Source organism: Schistocerca americana, unplaced genomic scaffold (genome assembly GCF_021461395.2).
Source record: "Schistocerca americana isolate TAMUIC-IGC-003095 unplaced genomic scaffold, iqSchAmer2.1 HiC_scaffold_13, whole genome shotgun sequence".
Lineage (NCBI taxonomy): Eukaryota > Metazoa > Arthropoda > Insecta > Orthoptera > Acrididae > Schistocerca > Schistocerca americana.
In genome coordinates, this window is record NW_025725371.1 from 14,978,435 (window position 1) to 14,984,434 (window position 6,000).

Here is a 6,000-nt window from a genome sequence, read left to right on the forward strand (position 1 = left end):
ATGCAAAAGTCACAATGCCGCCTTAAGTACAAGAGTAGAGACTCTTCTTACTGTCGGTGTTTTGAGCTTTTACTGTGAGACCAGTATTAGTTTCCGATACTCCACGCAGGTTCAATGTATTCCTTGGACCTTCACATTGACGATGAAACACAGAAATCGCATCGGAATTAAATGCAAAAGGCACAATGCCGGCTTAAGTACAAGAATAGAGACTCTTCTTACAGTTAGTGCTTTGAGCATTCCCTGTGAGACCAGTATTAGTTTCCGATACACCACGGCAGGTTCAAGGTATTCCTTGGACATTCACATTGACTATGAAACACAGAAATCGCATCGGAATTAAATACAAAAGGCACAAGGCCGCCTTAAGTACAAGAACAGAGACTCTTCTTACAGCCGGTGCTTTGAGCATTCCCTGTGAGGACAGTATTAGTTTCCGATACACCACTGCAGTTTCAAAGTATTTCTTGGATATTCACATTGACTATGAAACACAGAAATCGCATCGGAATTAAATGAAGAAGGCACAATGCCGCCTTAAGTACAAGAATAGAGACCCTTCTTACAGTCGGTGTTTTGAGCATTCCCTGCTTGAATAGTATTAGTTTCCGATACACCACTGCAGGTTCAATGTATTCCTTGGACCTTCACATTGACGATGAAACACGGAAATCGCATCGGAATTAAATACAAAAGGCACAAGGCCGCCTTAAATACAAGAATAGAGACTCTTCTTACAGTCAGTGCTTTGAGCATTCCCTGTGAGACCAGTATTAGTTTTCGATTCAAAGTATTCCTTGGACCTTCACATTGACTATGAAACACAGAACTCGCAACGGAATTAAATGCCAAAGGCACAATGCCGCCTTAAGTACAAGAATAGAGACTCTTTTTACAGTCGGTGTTTTTGAGCATTCTCTGTGAGACCAGTATTAGTTTCCGGTACACCACTGCAGGTTCAATGTATTCCTTGGACCTTCACATTGACGATGAGACACAGAAATCGCATCGGAATTAAATACAAAAGGCACAATGCCGCCTTAAGTACAAGAATAGAGACTCTTCTTACAGTCCGTGCTTTGAGCATTCCCTGTGAGACCAGTATTAGTTTCCGATACACCACTGCAGGTTCAATGTATGCCTTGGACATACACATTGACGATGAAATACTGAAATTACATCGGAATTAAATACAAAAGGCACAATGCCACCTTAAGTGCAAGAAGAGTGAGACTTCTTAGAGTCTGTGCTATAATCCTTTCCTGTGGGACCAGTATTAGTTTCCGATACACCACTGCAGGTTCAATGTATTCCTCGGACCTTCACATTGACTATGAAACACAGAAATCGCATCGGAATTAAATACAAAACGCACAATGCCGCCTTAATTACAAGAACAGAGACTCTTCTAACATTCGGTGCTTTGAGCATTCCCTGTGAGACAAGTAATAGTTTCCGATACACCACTGCAGGTTCAAGGTATTCCTTGGACAGTCACATTTACTGTGAAACACAGAAGTCGCATCGGAATTAAAAACAAAAGACACAAGGCCGCCTTAAGTACAAGAATAGAGACTCTTCTTACAGTCGTTGCTTTGAGCATAACCTGTGAGACCAGTATTAGTTTCCGATACATCACTGCAGGTTCAAAGTATTTCTTGGAACTTCACAGTGACTATGAATCACAGAAATCGCATCGGCATTAAATACAAAGGGCACAATGCCGCCTTAAGTACAAGAATAGAGACACTTCTTACAGTCGGTGCTTTGAGCATTCCCTCTGAGAGCAGTATTAGTTTCCGATACACCACTGCAGGTTCAAAGTATTCCTTGGACCTTCACATTGACTATGAAACACAGAAATCGCATCGGAATTAAATACAAAAGGCACAATGCCGGCTTTCGTACAAGAATAGAGACTCTTCTTACGTTTGGTGTTTTGATCATTCCCTGTGAGTCCAGTATTAGTTTCCGATACACCGCTGCAGGTTCAATGTATCCCTTTGACTTTCACATTGACGATGAAACACAGAAATCGCATCGGAATTAAATACAAAATGCACAATGCCGCCTTAGGTACAAGAATAGAGACTCTTCCTACAGTCGGTGCTTTGAGCATTCCCTGTGAGACCAGTATTAGTTTTCGATTCAAAGTATTCCTTGGACCTTCACATTGACTATGACACACTGAAATCGCATCGGAATTAAATGCAAAGGGCACAATGCCGCCATAAGTACAAGAATAGAGACTCTTTTTACAGTCGGTGTTTTTGAGCATTCCCTGTGAGACCAGTATTAGTTTCCGATACACAACTGTAGGTTCAGTGTATTCCTTGGACCATCAAATTGACCATGAAACACAGAACTCGCATCGGAATTAAATACAAAAGGCACAAAGCCGCCTTAAGTACAACAATAGGGATTCTTCTTACAGTCGGTGCTTTGAGCATTCCCTGTGAGACCTGTATTAGTTTCCGATACACGACTGCAGGTTCAATGTATTACTTGGAACTTCAAGTTGACGATGAAACACAGAAATCGCATCCGAATTAAATACAAAAGGCAACAATGCCGCCTTAAGTACAAGAATAGAGAATCTTCTTACAGTCGGTGCTTTGAGCATTGACTGTGAGACCAGTATTAGTTTCCGATAAACCACTGCAGGTTCAATGTATTCCTTGAACCTTCACATTGACGATGAAACACAGAAATTACATCGGAATTAAATACAAAAGACAGAATGCCGCCTTAATGCAAGAAGAGTGAGACTTCTTAGAGTCCATTCTTTGATCCTTTCCTGTGAGACCAGTATTAGTTTCTGATACACCACTGCAGGTTCAATGTATTCCTTGGACATTCACATTGGAGATGAAACACAGAAATCACATCGGAATTAAATACAAATGGCACAATGCCACCTTAATTACAAGAATAGAGACTCTTCTTACAGTTGCTGCTTTGAGCATTCCCTGTGAGACCAGTATTAGTTTCCGATACACCACTGCAGTTTCAATGTATTCCTTGGACCTTCACATTGACTATGAAACACAGAAATCGCATCGGAATTAAATGCCAAAGGCACAATGCCGCCTTAAGTACAATAATAGAGACTCTTTTTACAGTCGGTGTTTTTGAGCATTCTCTGTGAGACCAGTATTAGTTTCCGATACACCACTGCAGGTTCAATGTATTCCTTGGACCTTCACATTGACGATGAGACACAGAAATCGCATCGGAATTAAATACAAAAGGCACAATGCCGCCTTAAGTACAAGAATAGAGACTCTTCTTACAGTCGGTGTTTTTGAGCATTCCCTGTGAGACCAGTATTAGTTTCCGATACACCACTGCAGGTTCAATGTATGCCTTGGACATACACATTGACGATGAAATACTGAAATTACATCGAAATTAAATACAAAAGGCACAATGCCGCCTTAAGTGCAAGAAGAGTGAGACTTCTTAGAGTCTGTGCTTTGATCCTTTCCTGTGAGACCAGTATTAGTTTCCGATTCACCACTGTAGGTTCAATGTATTCCTTGGACATACACATTCACGATGAAACACTGATATTACATCGGAATTAAATACAAAAGGCACAATGCCACCTTAAGTGCAAGAAGAGTGAGACTTCTTAGAGTCTGTGCTATAATCTTTTCCTGTGAGACCAGTATTAGTTTCCGATACACCACTGCAGGTTCAATGTATTCCTCGGACCTACACATTGACTATGAAACACAGAAATCACATCGGAATTAAATACAAAAGGCACAATGCCGCCTTAATTACAAGAACAGAGACTCTTCTAACATTCGGTGCTTTGAGCATTCCCTGTGAGACAAGTAATAGTTTCCGATACACCACTGCTGGTTCAAGGTATTCCATGGACCGTCACATTTACTATGAAACACAGAAGTCGCATCGGAATTAAAAACAAAAGACACAAGGCCGCCTTAAGTGCAAGAATAGAGACTCTTCTTACAGTCGTTGCTTTGAGCATAACCTGTGAGACCAGTATTAGTTTCCGATACATCACTGCAGGTTCAAAGTATTTCTTGGAACTTCACAGTGACTATGAAACACAGAAATCGCATCGGAATTAAATACAAAGGGCACTATGCCGCCTTAAGTACGGGAATAGAGACACTTCTTACAGTCGGTGCTTTGAGCATTCCCTCTGAGAGCAGTATTATTTTCCGATACACCACTGCAGGTTCAAAGTATTCCTTGGACCTTCACATTGACTATGAAACACAGAAATCGCATCGGAATTAAATACAAAAGGCACAATGCCGGCTTACGTACAAGAATAGAGACTCTTCTTACGTTTGGTGCTTTGAGCATTCCCTGTGAGTCCAGTATTAGTTTCCGATACACCGCTGCAGGTTCAATGTATCCCTTTGACTTTCACATTGACAATGAAACACAGAAATCGCATCGGAATTAAATACAAAAGGCACAATGCCGCCTTAGGTACAAGAATAGAGACTCTTCCCACAGTCGGTGCTTTAAGCATTCCCTGTGAGACCAGTATTAGTTTCCGATACACAACTGTAGGTTCAGTGTATTCCTTGGACCATCAAATTGACCATGAAACACAGAACACGCATCGGAATTAAATACAAAAGGCACAAAGCCGCCTTAATTACAAGAATAGAGAATCTTCTTACAGTCGGTGCTTTGAGCATTCACTGTGAGACCACTATTAGTTTCCGATACACCACTGCAGGTTCAATGTATTCCTTGGACCTTCACATTGACGATGAAACACAGAAATTACATCGGAATTAAATACAAAAGACAGAATGCCGCCTTAATGCAAGAAGAGTGAGACTTCTTAGGGTCCATTCTTTGATCCTTTCCTGTGAGTCCAGTATTAGTTTCTGATACACCACTGCAGGTTCAATGTATTCCTTGGACCTTCACATTGGAGATGAAACACAGAAATCGCATCGGAATTAAATACAAATGGCACAATGCCACCTTAATTACAAGAATAGAGACTCTTCTTACAGTTGCTGCTTTGAGCATTCCCTGTGAGACCAGTATTAGTTTCCGATACACCACTGCAGTTTCAATGGATTCCTTGGACCTTCACATTGACTATGAAACACAGAAATCGCATCGGAATTAAATTCAAAAGGCACAATGCCGCCTTAAGTACAAGAATAGAGACTCTTTTTACAGTCGGTGTTTTTGAGCATTCCCTGTGAGACCAGTATTAGTTTCGGATACACCACTGCCGGTTCAATGTATTCCTTGGACCTTCACATTGACGATGAGACACAGAAATCGCATCGGAATTAAATACAAAAGGCACAATGCCGCCTTAAGTACAAGAATAGAGACTCATCTTACAGTCCGTGCTTTGAGCATTCCCTGTGAGACCAGTATTAGTTTCCGATACACCACTGCAGGTTCAATGTATCCCTTGGACCTTCACATTGACTATGAAACACAGAAATCGCATCGGAATTAAATACAAAAGGCACAATGCCGGCTTACGTACAAGAATAGAGACTCTTCTTACGTTTGGTGCATTGAGCATTCCCTGTGAGTCCAGTATTAGTTTCCGATACACCGCTGCAGGTTCAATGTATCCCTTTGACTTTCACATTGACGATGAAACACAGAAATCGCATCGGAATTAAATACAAAAGGCACAATGCCGCCTTAGGTACAAGAATAGAGACTCTTCCCACAGTCGGTGCTTTAAGCATTCCCTGTGAGACCAGTATTAGTTTCCGATACACAACTGTAGGTTCAGTGTATTCCTTGGACCATCAAATTGACCATGAAACACAGAACTCGCATCGGAATTAAATACAAAAGGCACAAAGCCGCCTTAAGTACAACAATAGGGATTCTTCTTACAGTCGGTGCTTTGAGCATTCCCTGTGAGACCTGTATTAGTTTCCGATACACCACTGCAGGTTCAATGTATTACTTGGAACTTCAAGTTGACGATGAAACACAGAAATCGCATCCGAATTATATACA